The sequence below is a fragment of the Mauremys mutica genome, chromosome 2, assembly GCF_020497125.1.
Source record: "Mauremys mutica isolate MM-2020 ecotype Southern chromosome 2, ASM2049712v1, whole genome shotgun sequence".
NCBI classification, from domain to species: Eukaryota; Metazoa; Chordata; order Testudines; family Geoemydidae; genus Mauremys; species Mauremys mutica.
The window spans coordinates 213,732,704-213,753,856 of NC_059073.1; positions in this window are offsets into that span (position 1 = coordinate 213,732,704).

Genomic DNA, 21,153 nt, shown 5'->3' on the forward strand with positions numbered 1-21,153 from the left:
GACTGGTTTCTTCTTTAGTCATCCGGTGCACTTCTGCCCAGTTCAGTTGAATCTTCCCAAGCCAAGACCTACCCATTAAGGCTGGGTAGTCACCTCTCACCACAAACAGTGGCAATTTAGCTGCCTGTCCATTGAGCTCCACCTTAACATCAATAGTGCCCAACATGGGCACAGCTTCACCTGTATACGTCTTCAGAACAGTTTTTGTTGCCTTAAGCGGAAGATGTTGTAGCTTTTCCTTATACACAGTCTCAGGAACCAGCGAGACAGCTGCACCGGTGTCTAGTTCCATGCGTATAGGTTTGCCCTCCAATAAAGGGGTTACCCAGTATTCATGTGAGCCCGCTGCCAAAGACAAAACATGCAGTGGCACTTCCTCTTGTGAGGAGGTGTCACCTTGATCATCCTGGGTCTGCTCTAGGGTATGCAAGGTTCCTCTTTTTGTCGGCCAGACCACAGGCCTCTTTTTCTTTTGTTTACAGGCATACTCAATGTGTCCCTTTTTGCCACAGTGTCGACACACCAGGTCCTTACACCAGCATTCTGATGCCTGGTGACCCAGCTTACCACAGCGGTAACATTCTTGACTCTGCACTGTTTTGTGGGTCAGTTCTTGTGACACTTTTTGCACCCTAGGGGATGCACCGATGTATTGTGCCTCCCTTGTAGCCAGTTCCATGGAGACAGCAATATCAACAGCCTTCTGTAATGTAAGCTGAGCCTCTGTCAGTAGGCGCTTCCGTATAGCTTCACTGCAGAGGCCACACACTAACCTGTCACGCAGGGCATCATTTAACATCTCTTTAAATTCACAGTGTTCTGCTAGCTTTTTTAAAATGGCTACAAATTGTACAACTGTTTCATCTTCCTTTTGGTCTCTTTTGTGGAACCTATATCTTTCAGCAATTACCAGTGGTTTTGGGGAGAAATGAGACCCCAGGATTTCCACAATGTTACTGTAAGATTTAGTCTCAGGCTTAACAGGGTGCAGTAAGCTGCGTAGCAGAGAGTAGGTTTTAGCCCCTACAACAGTTAAGAATATTGGCACCTTCTTCGCTTCTGTAATGTCATTTGCAATACCAAAAAGCTCAAAACGCTCAGTATACACATGCCACTGCTCTGTATTCTCATCAAAAGGCTCCAGGGGCCTGGTCAGAGTAGCCATGATTTTTAGTTTCACTTTCACAGTCAGTGCAAACAAGCAGCTTTTTTTGTTTGTTTGTTCTTTACCTTGACTTCTACTTCCTTCTGTTACTGGAGCAGCACCAGGATCCCACCCTCGTCGCCAGTATTATATCCTTGGGGCAGCCGGTGTAGGAAGCAATCACTTGAGGCCAGAGAGCAGGCAGCTAACCAAAACCTCCATTTTATTTACAGATATACAGAGAGCTCACTCAGCCGGTTGAAACCGGTTGAGCTAACCCATAATAATCTAACTCAGTTGCCATAGCAACAAAAACCATGACAACCAAATACACAACAACTGGCCACTGGATAAGCAGTTTTCTGTTCCCTGAGTGACCAGAGCAGGAGCTGCTCCAGGCTAATGAGAAAACCTGACTCCAATTAACCTGCTAAGAGTCAGGTGAGGCTGTTAAGCACCTGACTCTAATTAAGGCCCCTCTGATGCTATAAAAGGGCTCACTCCAGTCAGGCCAGGGAGAGCCAGAGGAGAGGAAGAGCGTGTGAGGAGCTGGGAACAAGAGGCGCAAGGAGCTGAGAGTGAGAAGGTGTGCTGCTGGAGGACTGAGGAATACAAGCATTATCAGACACCAGGAGGAAGGTCCGGTGGTGAGGATAAAGAAGGTGTTTGGAGGAGGCCATAGGGAAGTAGCCCAGGGAGTTGTAGCTGTCATGCAGCTGTTCCAGGAGGCACTATAGACAGCTGCAGTCCACAGGGCCCTGGGCTGGAACCCGGAGTAGAGGGCGGGCCCTGGTTCCTCCCAACCTCCCAACTCCAGATCAGACACAGGAGGAGTTGACCCGGACTGTGAGTTCCACCAGAGGGGAAGATCTCTGAGGCGAGCAAATCCGCCAATAAGCACAGGACCCACCAAGATAAAGGAGGAATTTTGTCACACTGTGGCATTTGCAGCGGTATTCAGAGTGGTACACTTTGGGCAGCTATCGCACAGAGCATCTCTTCCTCTTCTGCTGCTAAGACTTGTGGGAAGGCGGAGGGGGTTGTGGGACATCCTGGGTCCTGTCCCAATGACCTGTGATGTATTGCTTCGCATCCCAGTAATCCCTGTGCTTCCATCTGCATTTGGCACCATCTTTCAACGGTTTGCGTACTGCGCGCCCTGCCTCTTCAGGCTGCCTCAGTATGCTGCTCGCTCTGATCAACATGTCACGAGTGGCAGTGGAGTTATTCCTTAAACTACAAAGGCAAGAGGAGTGCGACATTGATCTCGCCACGCATACTAGCTGCTTGTGGCATTCAAGGAGGTGTTGACCACAGTTGAACGCCATGTTTGGGCTCGGGAAACAAGCACTGAGTGGTGGGATCACATCATCATGCATGTCTGGGATGATGAGCAGTGGCTGCAGAACTTTCAGATAAGGAAAGCCACATTCATGGGACTGTGTGATGAGCTCACCCCAGCCCTGCGGTGCAAGGACACAAGAATGAGAGCTTCCCTGCCATTGGAGAAGTGCATGGCTACTCCAGACTGCTACCGACCGGTCACTAATCAGTTTAGAGTTGGAAAGTCGACTGTTGGACTCGTGTTGACAGAAGTGTGCAGGGCCATTAATTGCATCCTGCTCTGAAAGACCGTGACTGTGGGCAACGTGTGTGACATTGTAGATGGCTTTGCACAAGTGGGCTTCCCTAACTGCGGAGGGGTGATAGATGGCACACACATTCCAATTCTGGCACCAGATCACTTAGCCACTGAGTACATTAATCAGAAGGGGTATTTCTCAGTGGTTCTCCAGGTGCTTGTGGATCACCGTGGGCATTTCACAGACATGAGTGGAGCTGCACAGTTTAAAGAGCTAGTATCGCCTGGAGCGTGTCTGCTTGGCACTCCATAACCTTTAAAGAGCCACTCTATGTCTTCATTCTGGTGCGCCGCATTTTCCTTTCGGTCCCTCTTCTCGCTGTCCTGACACTCCTTCAATTCCTGTTTCTTGGCAGCAGAGTGCATCGTAACCTCATGGAGAAAGTCCTCCTTAGTTCTTCTTGGCCGCTTTCTAATTCTGCGCAGCTGTTCAGCTGCCGATAACAAAGAGGGAGGCTGGGCTCCCAAGGTCATCTCTGTGAAGTTTAAACGCAACATTTTACAGAAGCAGTATTGTTTGCAACACAGACAACACTGTTTCTTTGCTTTAAAACACAGCCAGTACTAACACACCTGTCACTAACTGGCTGACCCCAGATAAGCACACATGAGCTACAAGACACACAGAATGGTGAGTAGCCACTGGGACAAGGTAAATCACTCTTCCCAGACCCTGCTGTACACTGGGACGTGGCTCTCTGGGAGAGCCAGCACTGTAGAGGGGGCCTGATGATCATTCTTGTCCCCACACTTTCCACAGGATGTGATCATTATGGAAGATATCTCGCTGCTGAGGGTGAGCAGGGAATTAAGGAGGGTCTTCTCAAAGCCTGCAGCTTCCGTCCTGGCCCCTGTGCGGCTTGCTTGTGTGCAGCAATGGTTCCACCCCCACCCCGTGACGACACAGTGGTGAGGGAAAGTTACAGTTAATGGGGCAAGAAACAAAGCAGCTCTGCTGAGGAACCTGCGGCAGCGGATTGCCCCGTATCTCCATGAGAGTTTCCTGGAGATCTCTGAGGCAGATTTCCATGAAGTGAGGGAGTCTATCAACAGCCTGTTCCGCCACTCAACCAGGCATGCAGTGGGAGACAAGCCTGCTTTCTGCAACCCTCCTGGCCTCAACAACTCGCTTCAGCAATTCCCAAAATCAGATCCACTTACCAGGGGCCTCCTCTCCTGTTTGCACTTTGCCAAGGGCCGATTGCTGTGACCTGCTTAGACTCCTCTGGAGTAGAAAAGAGCTCCTGGCTGCATGCATCTCTGACCTCCAAGTCATCCTCTGCCTCTGGGTCCCCCACCCACTCCACAGCCTCATCCAAGATTTCCTGCTCCTGGTCTTCACAGTGGATGTGGGTTCACCACCGACTATCGCGTCCAGCTCTTTGTAGAACCGGCAGCTCGTGGGTGCAGCACTGGAGTGGGGGTTTGCCTCCCATGCCTTGTGGTAGGCATTCCGCAGCTCCTTCAATTTGACCCTGCACTGCAGTGTGTCCCGGTCATGGCCCCTTTCCGTCATGCATCATGAATCTGTCCATAGGTATCATAATTCCTATGGCTGGGCCTGCACTGCCTCCTTTCCCCAAATGCTGATGAGGTCCAGCAGCTCAGCATTGCTCCAAGCGGGGGATTGCCTGGTGCGTGGAGCAGGCATGGTCACCTGGAAAGATGCGCTGAGACCATTGAATGCATCACTGAGCAAACAGGAAGGGGACTTTCAATATTCCAAAGGAATTTACGGGGTCAGGCTGATAGTTGGTCACCTGAGGGCAGGGCAGTAGATTTCAAACCAATGATCAGAGAGGTGAGAGGCATTGTGGGACACCTCCCGGAGGGCAATCGCAGTGCTATAATCGACCAGGGTGTCTACACTGGCACCACGGCGCTGTAGCTCCGGTGGAGAAAGCTGTACACCTCTCGTCGGAGTGTTTTTTTACAGCGCTACAACTGCACAGTTTCTGTGCACTAAGTGGCTTGGCAGTGTGTATACCTCGGGAGTTACAGCGCAGAAAGCTGCTTTACTGCTCAGAAACTTGCCAGTGTAGACAGGGCTAAGAGAAGCACCACCAATGGTGATTGCTCAACCCTGTGACTCAGCAAGTCCCACCAGGTATGCTTGGGCTAATGTCTTTCCAGGGACATGGCCTAAGAGTATAAAATAAGGGACAATGACATCATGAGGGCACCTTTCTCTTCCCCCACCTACACTGGAAGCCACAAGAACTCTGGGAAGACAAAGATCTGAACTGAGGAGACTGGTCCCAGGCTTAACGGGAAATCCTGCATATTAAGGACTGTAGCCTACCTGCAACATCCAGTGAGGTGAGGAAAAACTGCTTGATCCAAATATTGCTCAGTTGAATAAGGTCTAGGATTTAGACTGCGTGCTTACCCTTTATTTTCTTGGTAACTGTTTCTGATCGTTTGTGCCTACCACTTCTAATCACTTAAAATCTAGCTTTCTGTGGTTAATAAACTTGTTTTATATTTGATCTAAAACAGTGTGTTTTGGTTGAAGCACTTGGGAAATCTCAGCTCAGGTTACAAAGGCTAGTGTCTGTCCTCTCCACATGGAGGGTGGGGTAGACTGGGTAATAAACTTACACTGGTCAGGCTTCTCACCAGGGCAAGATGGTATAGTTCTGGGGTGCAAGGCTGGGGGCTTGAGAGATTTGCTAGTGCCTTTCTCTGTCTGATTTGTGAGTGGCTCAGGGAGCATTCATGCAATTTAGCTGGGTGTGAGGTGGGTTCCTCATGCCGTTGTACTGAGTGATAACAGAGCCCATAGGGGTTTGCTGCTTGTCACTAGCAAAGCATTATGAGAGACAGCCCAGGCTGGAGAGTTAAGGGGGCACAGTGGTACCCTAGTTCCAGGTCATACCCTGGGGATCCAGTCACAACTGCACAACCAAATACACCAGACCCTCGCTAGAACACGGGATTTGGGATCCATGCCAAGTACCGTGTGTTAGAGGGGACCGCGTTTAAATGAAATTATATTTTTGTGATCGAAATTTCAGTACAGGTATATGTAGTTGTGTGTTTGCAGGTTATAGCAGGCTAATGATAGCATCAAAACTCAGAACTGTCACAAAAAACGAGTCTACCAGATACAGTACTCACCACGGGCGTGAGTGGAAATTGCTTTTTAAAGCGATTTTAATGAATTCGGTTAAATGCTTTGTGTGCTTTGTTTTGATTGTCCACTTTCAGGCGCCATGAACTTCCATCTTCGCGTATGGAATGCCATAGAGAAACTTCCATCTTCGTGTATGGAATGCCATAGAGAAATTTATATACACTGTATATATAAATATGTATAGAAATTTTTGTAGCGCTAATTACCTTCACATCCATAAAGTATAGAAAACAAACTCCTACTTGAAGGAAACAGTAAACGAGAAAAAAAGTGTTGCTTTATTAGAGATTTAAAGTAGACATTACAATAAACTAGTCTAGTTTTTCTTTAAAAAGTCGGCGAGTTGCTTTTGCTTCTTGCTGTTGTGCTGCTTCCGCTTAGCAAACTGCAAAAGACTACGTAGCTGCATAATTTTTATAGGCTCAACGTCTTGCATCTGAAACCATCTCAAAGCAGTCTCTAAGCCAGCTACGGTTGCAGTTGATATTGGAACAACGTCCACTTCATCTTCCTCGTCTTCTTCCACGGTGAAGGCCCATTCTTCAGCTTCTGAAATGTTGTTTGGTCGTACTGCCTGAAGAATTTGGTCATCTGTTAGACTTTCAGCAACGGGACAAAATTCTTCTGCTTCATCGTCGCCTCTTATCCAGGACTCGATATTTTGTGGCAGAACAGTTACCCAGAGCCTAGACAGTTGCTGGGACAGCTCCTGCAACCACTCCATGTCCGTTCTTCCAACTTCCTTCTCTGTAAATCCCTCGAAGTTGAATTCCTCCTTAGACTGTGATACAGTATATGTGTCTTTCCTCCAACGATCTTGCATGAATGATAAGGTAATGAACACCAAGGTCACTTCAAACTCAAAAAAAATTGTATTGTACTTAAATTTGGGATCCATGGCCATGACCACATTATATCCAAATTCGTGTTATATAGACGCACGTTCTAGCGAGAGTCCAGTGTACTCTCAAAACTGTCAAGGCTTAGCTGAGACTGATTACCTTTGTTTTTCACAGGTGTGTTCATTTTACACCACAGGATTGGTATATATTTCAGTACCCTCCTTGCATTAAAAAATGGGGGTGGCACAGACAGTATTTGTGCTTATGCAACTTCAAACCAGAAATATATAACATTTTCCTACCAGATCAGACCATTAGTTGATCACATCTGATGTAGAGCCATAGCCAGTGGCCAACTCTTGATGTACTAGAGAAATGTGAAAATTAATAATGATGATAATGCACCTGAACAATTGTACAGTGTTGTCCAGAGAGGAGGGATGCAGAAGGAAACGCCTTCCGTAATCCTTCATTATGTCCGGAAGCATCAGAGTTGATTCATCCTATTTTAGCAAGTTATAACAATAGATATTCTTACTGGTCATAAAATTATCCAGTCCCTCCCCTTTTAAATTCAGTTACAGTGTTTAACTCTGTGAGCACCTTCTCCCAGGGAAGTTAACACCATAGGCTGATTATATAGTGTGTGTATTTATTTCTATTATATTTAAACGTACCTGTTACGAATTTTAATCAAGTATCCTTTGTGCTTATATTATGGGACTCTGTAAAAAGGACCGATCCCTTTTCACTCTCTCATAATCATAAATACCTCACTTACCCACCCCTCCCTGCCTTTTAAAAATGCCTATTATTTGCAGCCTTTTATGGAATTCCTGCCATACATCCAATTATCTGCATCAACATTCTTTGTGTTGGGGGTGGGGGGAGGTTTGCCCAGCTGAGAAGTTGGAATTGTGTCTGTGTGACAGTATGTTGGAGAGGATGTGATAAAGATCATGAGGACATTAATACTGAAGTTATATTTTAAGGTATGTCCAATTTTGGGTCTGTCAGTCTTTAACTCAACATAGGACTTTTTGGTATTTCATACTGTACAGTCCAATAAAAATACCATGGGACAGGTTTTAAATTATTGGGGCCAGATTATTATGCTCTCAGTTACAGCAGCATTATCCCATTGAGTTTGCTAGGGCAGACTGGCCGTGCCTGAGGGCAGAATTTGCTGCCCTGTTGAATTGGGAGCCAGACCTCCACAAGGATTTCTTCGCTACACTACCAAGTTTGTAGTGGTGCAGCTTCACCGATACAGCTGCACCACTGTAGCGCTGCTAGTGGAGAGGCTCTAAGCCAATGGGAAATAGCTCTCCCATTGACTTAATTACTCCAGGCCCCGCAAGCGATGGCCACTGTGTTGACGGGAGAAGTTCTCAGTCATAGCACTGTCCACACTGATGGTTAGGTTGGTGTAACTTAGATTGCTCAGGCGAGTGACTTATTCACACCCGTGAGCGACATGACTGGGGGCTTGGCTACACTGGAGAGTTGCAGTGCTGGTGGTGGCTTTAAAGCGCTGCAACTCACTCCCCGTCCACACTTGCAAGGCACATACAGCGCTGTATCTCCCTGGCTACAGCGCTGGCTGTACTCCACCTCGGCCTGGGGAATAACGACTGCAGCGCTGGTGATGCAGCGCTGCTCCACCAGTGTGACCACCAAAAGCGCTGTTATTGGCCTCCAGAGGTATCCCAGAATGCCTGTTCAGCCACTCTGCTCATCAGTTCAAACTCTACTGCCCTGGCCTCAGGTGACCCACCCTTTAAATGCCCCGGGAATTTTAAAAATCTCCTTCCTGTTTGCTCAGCCAGGTGTGGAGTGCAATCTTTCCAGGTGACCATGCCTCCACGTGCCAAACGAGCCCCAGCATGGAGCAATGGCAAGTTGCTGGACCTCATCAGTGTTTGGGGGGAGGAAGCTGTGCAGTCCCAGCTGCGCTCCAACCGTAGGAATTACGATACCTTTGGCCAGGTATCAAAGGCCATGCTGGAAAGGGGCCATGACCGGGATGCTCTGCAGTGCAGGGTTAAAGTGAAGGAGCTGCGGAGTGCCTATTGCAAAGCCCGCGAGGGAAACCACCGCTCCGGTGCTGCCCCCACGACCTGCCGTTTTTACAAAGAGCTGGACGCGATACTTTGGGGTGACCCCCACCGCCAATCCGAGGACCACGATGGACACTTCAGAGTGGGTGGGGGGGAGAAGGAGGAGAGGGGGAGGAGGAAACCGAGAGTGAGGGTACTGGGGTGGGGGGAGACACCCCGGAGTCCCTGGAGGCATGCAGCCAGGAGCTCTTCTCAAGCCAGGAGGAAGGTAGCCAGTCGCAGCAGCCGGTACTTGGTGGAGGACAAACAGAGGAGCGGGTTCCCGGTAAGCGGCTTTTATTTTCAGGATGGAAATTTTTCGGGAGAGGAGGGAGGGTTCTGCATGCATGCATGCCTAGATGCGGAATAGCGCATTGATGTGGTCTATGACGTCGCGGTAATCGGCCTCGGTAATCTCTTCAAAAGTTTCAGCCAGAGCGTGGGCAATGCGCTTGCGCAAGTTTATTGGGAGAGCCACTGTTGTCCTTGTCCCAGTCAGGCTAATGCGTTCACGCCACTGTGCTGCGAGGGGTGGGGGAGCTGCATAGGGGCCAGAGCGGAATCCGCATTGCTGTAGAAGACCCTCCCGCTCTTCCCAGGTGACCCACAGCAGCGAGATATCTTCCAGGATCAACTCCTGTGGAAAATGTTGGGAGAGTGTTCAGTGTAGGTGCCCCCTGCAGCTGTTTGCTTTCCCCAACGCACAGAAACCCCTGCACAGCCCTGAAGCAATCAGTCCCCGTTACTCACCATTTCGGGGCTCCTGTGGGTTATGTGCGCTCTCTTTGGTATGGGAAAATTATGCTATTGTGAAGACTGTAAACTCCTTCACTGTGTGGGAATAACTGTCTGATATAAACAATGCTGCCTCTGTTAAGTGTTGCCTTTTTTGCCTTTCCACAAGCAACCTTGAGATCTCGGCTGCCCGTGTTATCAACAGCTCAAAGACTCCAAAACCTCTGGAAGAAGCTGCAAAAAAGCAAAGACCACCTGCTGCAAGCAGTTATGGATCACTCTGCCACAGAGAATCAAAAAGTGCAGGACTGGAGGGAAAGGGATAGCAGGATCCGCCAGAAAAACACAGCGGCCAGGAAGAAAAGCACAAAGCATCTGATAAGCATCCTGGCGCGCCAAGCGGACTCTATCCAGGCGCTCGTAGCCATGCAGGCAGAGCACTACCACACCCCGCCCCCCGTCCCAAAGCTCTTTCCCTTGTGCCCCAATGTCAGCTCAAAACCCCCTTCCCCAGCATCCAGGTTCTTACCACCACCAGCTGCCTCCAACACCTGTACGTTCACCAACCAGCCCTGAGAACTACGACCCTTACCCTCTACACTCAACCCCCATCACCATGCAGTATAGGCACCCTGAAGTGCAGCAGTCATAGCACAGCACTCCAGACAGGACATATTCAAACCTGTGACTGTACAGTTCCCCACCCCACCCCCCTGCACTTTTAGGTTCCCAAAATGTTGTGTGTCTGTCAATAAAGTTATTTTCTTTTCAATAAATGAATTCTTGGCTTTGAAAACAGTCTTTATTATTGCAGAAAGTCAAAGATACCTTAGCCCAGGAAAGAAACAGGCACTGCAAATCAGCTTAGCATACACAGATTCCTACTAACAGTGTAACCACTGCACTTCACTCCCGTGCAAGGCATCAAACATTACTGTTGGTTTTCAGCCTCAAATTCCTCCCTCAAGGCATCCCTAATCCTTGAAGCCCTGTGCTGGGCCTCTCTAGTAGCCCTGCTCTCTGGCAATGCAAATTCAGCCTTCAGGCGTTGAACCTCGGAGGTCCATGCCAGACTGAATCTTTCACCCTTCCCTTCACAAATATTATGGAGGGTACAGCACGCGGATATAACCACGGGGATGCTGCTTTCCCCCAGGTCTAGCTTCCCATACAGAGATCGCCAGCGCCCCTTTAAACGGCCAAAAGCACACTCCACGGTCATTCGGCACCGGCTCAGCCTGTAGTTGAACCGGTCCTTGCTCCTGTCAAGCTTCCCTGTATACGGTTTCGTGAGCCAAGGCATTAACAGGTGAGCGGGGTCTCCAAGGATCACAATGGGCATTTCAACATCCCCTACTGTGATCTTCCAGACTGGGAAAAAAGTCCCTGCCTGCAGCTTCCTGAACAGGCCAGTGTTCTGAAAGATGCGTGCATCATGCACCTTTCCAGGCCAGCCTGTGTTAATGTCAATGAAACGTCCACGGTGATCCACAAGCGCCTGGAGAACCATAGAGAAATACCTCTTCCGATTAACGTACTCGGATGCTAGGTGGGGTGGTGCCAGAATAGGAATATGCGTCCCATCTATCGCCCCTCCACAGTTAGGGAAACCCATTTGTGCAAAGCCATCCACAATGTCCTGCACGTTCCCCAGAGTCACGGTTCTTCTTAGCAGGATGCGATTAATGGCCCTGCAAACTTGCATCAACACAATTCCAACGGTTGACTTTCCCACTCCAAACTGGTTCCCGACTGATAGGTAGCTGTCTGGAGTTGCCAGCTTCCATATTGCAATAGCCAGCCGCTTCTCCACCGTCAGGGCAGCTCTCAATCGCGTGTCCTTGAGCCGCAGGGTGGGGGTGAGCTCAGCACACAGTCCCATGAAAGTGGCTTTTCTCATCCGAAAGTTCTGCAGCCACTGCTCATCATCCCAGACTTCCATGACGATGTGATTCCACCACTCAGTGCTTGTTTCCCGAGCCCAAAAGTGGCGTTCCACGGTGCTGAGCATTTCTGTGAATGCCAGAAGCAATTTAGTGTCATACGTGTGAGGCGACTCGCTATCATCGTCAGACTCCTCATCACTTTGGATCTTAAGGAATAGCTCAACTGCCAAACGTGATGTGCTGGCGAGACTTGTCAGCATACTCCTCAGCAGTTCGGGCTCCATTTTCCACAGAAATCGCGCAGCACAGAAACCGTTGACAGAGTCAAGATGGCGCCAAACGTGGACGGAAAAACAGGGATTGCTGGGATGTGAAGCGATGCGTCACGGGGCGTTGGGACAGGAAGCAGAATGACCCGCACCCTCCGCCCCCTTCCCACAACCCACGGCACCAAAATGGGACGAGGTGCTGTGTGGGACAGCTGCCCATAATGCACCACTTCCAACACCACTGCAAATGCTGCAAATGTGGCCACACTGCAGTGCTGGTAGCTGTCAGTGTGGCCACACTCCAGCGCTTTCCCTACACAGCTGTACGAAGACAGCTGTAACTCCCAGCGCTGCACACCTGCAAGTGTAGCCAAACCCTTATACCAATATAAACTGTAGTGTGTACATAGCCTAATTCTACCTTTAGACATGCACAGCTCACATTGACTTTTATGGGCTATTAAACATATCTGAGGACAGAATTTAGTGCTAAAAGGAGTCGTTTTCCCCAATGAAGAAAACATTTATATGGGCATAGCATAGTATGAGAAGGGTAAACTTGTGTTTAAGGTGCTGGAGTAGGATTCAGGTGCTCCGAGTTCAGTTTCCCCCAGTCACTAATTTACTTCCACAGCCCTGAGTTGCTTAAGCCCTCATCCTGCAAGTAGCTCTGTGCAGGTAGAGCCCTGACCAATGGGAGCCTTAATCTCACTTGTCTCAGCTTTCCAGCTGTATCTTGGGGATAATTCTTCCTTTGTCTGCCCTTTCTATGTAGACTATGAGCTAGACAGTCTCTCACTATGTGTTTGCACAGCATCTTTCACACAGGGGCCCTGATCTCAGCTGGGGCATTAGTATAATACAAATAATAATTGTCTCAGAATATTATTAGAAAGGTGTCAGTATATAACATTAATAATCCTGGTAAATTAACAGAACTTTTTAATGCAATTCTCTTTCTCTTTTTTGGCTGGGGGGATGGAGGAGGAAGAGCAGTGGTAGGGGCAGGGTTGGCCCCATCATGTTGTGGACCCAGCAATTTATTTTAAAGTGAAGCAATCAGGTTGCAATCTGCCTCTCTGTCTCTCAAGTACAGTCTTGCAAAAAGTCCTGCACAGCTACTTTCTTGCTAGACAAATACCACCAGGAGGAAAACAGGTGTTTGAGTTTTTTTCCTTTTCCTTCAATGGTTCAGTAGGAATTCCCCTCTTCAAGGCTTCTGAATGATTAATCATAGACTAAGTCATGTGCGTTTGGCTTGAGTGCAATAATTATGCTGTGAAAGGAAAGCAAGTGTATGTGTGAAATATAAAATACACAAGAAAGCAAAAATAAACAGAGATTTTGTCTCTCCTCCCACTCATTTTGCAGAGAAGGAAATGATTTGACCACATCCCTAAGGGCTGTTTCACTATTACTAGCATGAACAGTGCACATTGTGGAATATTCCTCGGTGTGTTTCATTATTTGCTGTATCTTGTAGTTTTGCAAACATTTTGTGGCCAGGTTTCCTGAAACATTCAAGGTTAATAAACAACCAAAACAAAAAAACACCAACCAACCCAAGTAAGTAAAGTTCTCATCCCACAATTCCTAGATTCCAAGGCCAGATGGGACCATTGCAACCGTCTCGTCTGGTCTCCTGCATAACACAGGCCACAGAACTCCCCCAAAACAATTCCTGTTGGAACTAGAGCAGATCTTTTAGAAAAACATCCAAGCTTGATTCAAAATTGCCAGTGATGGAGAATCTGCCACAACCCTTAGTAAATTGTGCCAATGGTTAATTACCCTCACTGTTAAAAATGTACACCTTATTTCCAGTCTGAATTTATTTAGCTTCAACTTCCAGCCATTGGACCATGTTATACCTTTCTCTACTAGACTGAAGGATCCAATATCAAATATTTGTTTCCAATGTAGGTACTTATAAACTATGATCAAGTCTTTGTTAAGCTAAATATATTGAGCTCCTTAAGTGGATCACTATAAGAATGCTTTGTAATCCCTTATTTGTTCTCAGGGCTCTTCCCTGAACCCTCAACAATTTATCAACTTTCTTCTTGACTTGTGGACACCAGAACTGGACACAATATTCCAGTGGTGTCTGCCAAAAACGGAGATAAAATAACCTCTCTACTCCTACTCGAGATTCCTCTGTTCTTCCATCCAGGATCACATTAGCTCTTCTGCCCACAGTGTCACAATGAGAGCTCATATTCAACTGGTCATCCATCACAACCCCCAAATCTTTTTCAGAGACACTGATTTCCAGGATAAAGTCCCCCATCATGTAAGGTCTGGTCTACACTACAATTTTAGGTCGAATTTAGCAGCGTTACCTCGATTTAAGCTGGACCCATCCACATGACGAAGCCCTTTTTTTAACTTAAAGGGCTCTTTAAATCGATTTCTTTACTCCACCTCCGATGAGGGGATTAGCACTGAAATCAGCCTTGCTGGGTTGAATTTGGGGTAGTGTGGACACAATTTGACGATATTGGCCTCCGGGAGCTATCCCAGAGTGCTCCATTGTGACCTCTCTGGACAGCCCTGTCAACTCAGATGCACTGGCCAGGTAGACAGGAAAAGGCCCGCGAACTTTTGAATTTCATTTCCTGTTTGGTCAGCGTGGCAAGCTGATCGGCACAGGTGACCATGCAGAGCTCATCAGCATGATGGGCACATTGCCGGGGCACATTGCCTGGCCTGTAGTTTGTGAGAAGTCTATGTCCTCATCACTCTCGTCACCGTGCTGCCGTCGCCTCCATGCTTGGTTTTGCTTTGCTGAAAAAAGGCGCGAAACAATTGTCTGCCATTGCCCTGATGGAGGGAGTGACGACTGACGACATGGCTTACAGAGAATTAAAATCAACAAAAGGGGTGGCTTTGCATCAAGGAGAAACACAAACAACTGTCACACAGAATGGCCCTCTCAAGGATTGAACACAAAACCCTGGGTTTAGCAGGCCATTGATTTCACAGAAGGAGAGGGGAGCAAATGAATACAAATGAATACAAAACAAATCTGGTCTATTTCTTGTTTTGATCCACTCCATCTATCTTTTACATCTTAGGCTGGCAGCAGACAGTACAGTATGACTGCTAGCCATCGTCATCTCCTGGGTGCTCAGAAGATGCTGCATTACGATTGCTAGCCATCGTCATCTCCTGGCTGCTCGCCAGAAGACGGTGCAGTACGACTGCTAGCCATCATCAACTCCTGGGTGCTTGGCAGAAAATGGGAATGACCTGGCTGAGTCACTCCCATGTCTGCCCAGGCGCCCCGATGGACTTCACCCAGGTCGGCTAAAAGAGCACCCAGGAGTACGACAACGATGGCTACCCATCGTAATGCACCGTCTGCTGCCAAAAGGCAATGAGCTGCTGCTGTGTAGCAATGCAGTACCACGTCTCTCAGCACCCAGGAGACATACGGTGACGGTGAGCTGAGCAGGCTCCATGCTTGCCGTGGTATGGCGTTTGCTCAGGTAACCCAGGAAAAAAGGAGTGAAACGATTGTCTGCCGTTGCTTTCACAAAGGGAGGGAAGGAAGGAGGGAGAGAGAGGGGGGCCTGATGACATGTATCCAGAACCACCCGCAACACTGTTTTTGCCCCATCAGGCATTGGGATCTCAACCCAGAATTCCAATGGGCAGCGGAGACTGCGGGAACTGTGGGATAGCTACCCACAGTGCAACACTCCAGAAGTTGACGTTAGCCTTGGTACTGTGGACGCAGTCCACGGACTTAATGCACTTAGAGCATTTTGTGTGGTGACACGCACAATCAACTGTATAAAAACGATTTCTAAAAAAACGACTTCTATAAATTTGACCTAATTTCGTAGTGTAGACATACCCTAATGTAGGAACTTTACACTTCTTAAGCAATAAGGGGGTAGGAAGACCGCCCCCGAATTTAGAGCGGCTGAAGTGGTTCCCCCCCCTCAACATCTGATCAGGAGACACACTGATTAAGCGCCGACCAGGTGTTTACCACTGGAACACGCAGTGCATAAAGCACCAATCAGGAAAAGGGGCGAGAAGTTGGACTGAGTTAGTACATGCGCATAATAGGATGATTTATGTAACCATGGACGTGGAAAACTCCCACGGGGGCACTCCACTGGAACAGACTGACAGACTTGGCTTCATTTATTGCTACATCTGGTGACCCCGACGTGATTCCCCCTGCTCACCGGCTGGAATAGCCTTCGGTGCATCGAACCTCGCTGGGAAGCTTCGTTCCGTGAGTATGGGGGGGGAAACTGTCAGCTCAGCAGAAAGTTCATGTGAAAGAGCTGCAGGCTATCATACGACAGGCCGGCAGGCCGGTCTCCCTGGGTCAGTTAGAACAGCTACTTGCTGAAATCAATCGCCAATGTCCTTGGTACCCGGATCACGGGTCACTGTCGGTAGATGATTGGATAAAGATAGGGGCGACACTGCACGCGGAGCCTCGAGCCGCGGTGCAGTGGCTCCTGCTTTGGCAGCGATGTAAGGAGGCTCTGGAGACAATCGGGATTGGAGCGTCCTCCAGGGCTATCCTTCTCGCTCCCGCGCCTTCGGCCCCTCCCCCTTACCCTCGGATCTTGCCCCCCAAGCCGCCTGAGGCGGCACCCGAATGCCATGATGCATGTCCGGGTGCGGATGGCTCTTCACGGCCGATTTCTCGGCTGTCCCCTTTTCAGGCAATGATACAGAGGGAAAGGGAGAAAGGAGAACTGAAAGGCGAGGAGATAGGAGAGTTATTGGCTGCGTTCCCAGTGACACATCGTCCTGGCAACGCAGAGGGAGAGGCTGAAGTGGAGATCACAGCCCTCCCCTATTCCGTTCTCCGAGAGGCGAGACGAGCGGTTACTGAGTCGGGATTGAAATCCACCTTCACCCGAGGCATGTTAGAAGGGATTGCAAATGGATATAGCATGCTCCCCCAAGATTGGAAGGATCTTTGTAGGATGCTTTTAAGCCCCGCGCAGTATGTTATTTGGGATAGTGAATTTCAACAGGAAGCATTACAACAGGGGCGGGCATCGGGGGGGGCCTATACTCCCGAGCAGCTGTATGGAGCAGGACAGTTTGCCAGCATACGGGAGCAGACTGCGAATATCCCTCTCGTAACGCTCCAAGTTGTGGGGCGTTGTGTTTTGAGAGCCCTGTTTAAAGTACTGGTGACGGGGAAACCCTCCCGGTCCTTTACCGTCACCCGCCAGGGCCCTCAAGAGTCGAATGTGGAATTTATTAACAGATTACAGGAGGCTATTCAGAGGCAGGTAGATAATCCTGAAGCCCAGTGGGAATTAATGAGGAAACTCGCTTATGAGAATGCTAATGCGGACTGCCGCAAGGTGTTACAGTCCATTGTGACCAAACCGGAGTACACTCGCAGAAATGCTAAAAGCGTGCACAGATGTGGGCACTCAAGTGCATCAGATGAATTTGCTGGCAGCAGCCATGCAGAAGGGGTCCAAACCCCAGGGAAAGTGTTTTAATTGTGGGAAACCAGGCCATTTTAAGAGGGAGTGTCGGGCCCCTGGGGGGGGCCAATACCGGGACGCGACAGCAGTCCAATAAGCCAAGATCTATTTGTCCCCGATGTAAGAAGGGTTACCACTGGGCAAATCAATGCCGTAGCAATCCCCCGCTCAATGCCCAACCTCCGGGAAACTGGGCCACGGGCGATCCCCCAGCCCTGGCCCAAAGGTGGGAGGAGGCACCGCCTATGATACCCCGGCGGCCACCCTAGGAAGTGCGGGAATTGATTTGTTGTTGCAGGAAGATAGGGAGCTCACTTTCCCCGGGGAGGTGGTGGCGATTCTTACCCAACTTTCTGGACCCCTGCCCCCGGGCACGATGGGGCTAATCCTCCCTCGTTCCCATGCCGGAAAACATGGCATTCAGATAGTCCCCGGGGTAATAGATAGTGATTATGTGGGAAGAATTTATGTCCAGATTTGGGCTCATATGCCAAAACAGCTGCATCGAGGGGATTCATGGGCCCAGATGGTGATCCTTCCCTTCTGTTTGCCCGCAGGGGGAACAAATGTGACCCGGGACGCTGGGGGTTTCGGGTCCACCTTAGCGAAGGCCCATCCTCAGGTGGCGGCGATCATTCAAGCAATAGGACGAGCAAAATGTAAGCGTACCTATTACTGCAACGGTATCCCCCTTGAGGGGCTGGTGGATACTGGTGCTGACGTTACAGTCATCTCCGCTCGGCAGTGGCCGTCCACCTGGGACAAATCCGAAGTGCCAGCCATTTGGGGAGTGGGCGGATTGCAGGCTGCTCAAAAAAGCACCCGATGGATTGCTATAACTCCGCGAGAAGGGGGAAAGGAGATTCTCCTTAAACCCTATATCATGGATATTGCTGTATCCCTATGGGGAAGAGATTTGTTAAGCAAATTTGGATCACATCTTACCATTCATGACTGAGTTTACTGCCCTTCCCTTTTTGGCTAACACATTTTGCTATTGCCTGGCCGAGTCCTGCCGCTCTCATAGCTGCTTTTTTTGGCTGTCCGCCAAGCCCCCTTTTTCTTGGCTGTCCGCCAAGCCCCCCTTTTTCTTGGCTGTCCGCCAAGTCTTAGCTGTGCGCGGTGTCCTTGACTGTGGCCAGTGTTTTATCTTTAGCTTTCTTCAGTTAACTCATTCTGTTCTTTTCGGATCCCATTGATAGTCATGCATTTTTTCATTAAAATGCTAAATTTTTAGCAGAGCATTTTATGATCCCCCTAATTTAGGCCCAACGTATTGTTTAAACCTGTAATCATTGTGTAAGTCTTCATCATTATCCCGAACTGGGTGTTAATCCCCGCGGTCTTCAATCCAACCAAATTTGGCAAATGGATGTCACGCTTTATTCCCCTTTTTTTTCCTTGGAAATATTTACATGTTACCATTGATACCTACTCTCATTATATTTGGGCCACCCCCCAACGGGGCGAACAAGCCAAACATGTAATTAATTATGTTCTTGCTGCGGTGGCAGTTATGGGCCGCCCCCGACAAATAAAAACCGATAATGGCCCCGCCTACATTTCTCACAGATTTGCAGATTTTTGCACGCAGTGGCAAATTAACCACGTTTTTGGTATTCCGTATAACTCCACAGGTCAAGCCATTGTGGAACGAGCCAATCGTACACTTAAAGGGTACCTAAAAAAGCAAGACAAAAAAGTGGGGGATGATGGGCCATCCCTGGGTGCCAAGCAAAACCAATTAGCGATAGTATTGTTTACCCTAAATACTTTAAATATTTTTCAAAATTTTACAGCCACTGAATGACATTTTAGGACGGAAACCCCGCTCCCACGCCCATCTGTCAAATATAGGCAGAGCCCGGACCCTAATTGGTATGGCCCCGTTCCGTTGATAACCTGGGGACAGGGGCATGCCGCTGTGCTTACTCCCACAGGTCCGTTGTGGGTCCCTGCCAAAAATGTGCGACCGTGGCACGATGACGTGGCATCAAAGCCCCAAGAACCCGATACCCAACTTCAATCTGAACCTAACCGAGACCTTTCAAGCGTGCCGAGCCACAAAGACGGCACCAAAGGTTACCTGGGGGCAGGTGAAGCGACTGGCGCAGCAGGCTCAGCAAACGCTGGAGAATAACAAGGCCGAGCCTACCCCCGAAAGTTTTACTGCTGCTATCTTTGCCTGTTTGATTGCTAATTCTTTTACCATATTGTTGTGTTGTTTTTGTGTGTTACCGGTTGGGGCCGAACCCGAATTGCATAGCCGCATGTGTTACAATATACGGGTTCGACTTGCGGTCCTTGCCAATCAATCTTCCTTTTGTTTACAGCAGGCCCCTGAGATGCATGGCCTGTTGGGCACCTGCCTGGTCCCAGTATGTAAGGCGCCAGGCAGTGCTGCACATGCAACGGGGATGTCTAATTTTATAAATGCCACCGAGATTCAATATTCTTCTATGAGCCTATGGGGCCAGGCCACCTATGTGAAACCCGCAAGTGCCTTGTCCCTCTTTACCCCACGGGTAGCCAATCACGCCAATTTGACCTGTGTACGGATGGTTAATTGCACACGTCACAGGCCCCCAAAAGGCTGTTTGCGGGTGGGTACCCCAAAATGGAACTGTACGCGCTTTCAAAATGTGTCCAGCAATTACGGGCACATTTTGTTACCAGAAGGTTGGTTTTTTACGTGTGGTCAGAGGACCTTTAATTATATTCCGGCCAATATTTCAGAAGCTCAATGCTGCCTAAGCAGGCTCACATTGATACTCCCCACAAGGTCAATGTTGACTGGCTCCTGAACTAATGAGACCCGCACCCGACGTCGGCGAAGCTCAATCCCCATGAGATCAGAAAGTAATGCCAATGTCAGCCTTTTCAGTCGGGCTGAGTACATCTCTCTGGCTGTCTCCTTGGTGGGTCTCCCTGCGTTGGGAGTAGCCAATCACCAACAGCTTAGTCGATTGGCATGTGCCTTAGCGAAAAATATTAATTATACGTCTGCCGCCTTGGCCTTGCTGAATCAAGAACAGGAGGAGCTTCGCAATGCCATATTAGATAATCGAGCGGCAATTGATTACCTGCTATTGCTCAGCCATGTGGGTTGTGAGGAGGTATATGGCATGTGTTGTTTTAATCTAACAGACAATTCTAAACAGATTCAAGCACACATAGATAACCTCCAAGAATTGGCACAACACATTCAGCAGGACAGGAACCCATCATGGTGGGATGACCTTTGGGCATGGCTGCCATCCATGGGATGGGTCCGAACTGTTTTGCAATATGCTTTGATTGTTATCGCCTGCTTGATTGGTTTTTGTTGCTTTGCTCAGTGTATTCCTAATATAATTAGGATGTGTTTTACACCCTGTCGGCGCAAACCCCTGCCTACACCCCAAGCCGTCATGTATGCATATAAAATCATGAAACATGCGGACCGGGCACGGGTCAACAAAACAGAAAAGGAGGGGATGTAGGAACTTTACACTTCTTAAGCACTAAGGGGGTAGGAAGACCGCCCCCGAATTTAGAGCGGCTGAAGTGGTTCCCCCCCCTCAACATCCGATCAGGAGACACACTGATTAAGCGCCGACCAGGTGTTTACCCCTGGAACACGCAGTGCATAAAGCACCAATCAGGAAAAGGGGCGAGAAGTTGGACTGAGTTAGTACATGCGCATAATAGGATGATTTATGTAACCATTTACAATAAAAGGACGTGGAAAACTCCCACGGGGGCGCTCCACTGGAACAGACTGACGGACTTGGCTTCATTTATTGCTACACCCTAAGTATGGCCTACGTTCATTGTTCCTAGCCATAGACACTTACATTTAGCCACATTAAAATTATATTGTTTGTTTGCACCCTCTTCATTATTTACCACTCCTCCAATCTTTGGATCTGTGCAAGCAG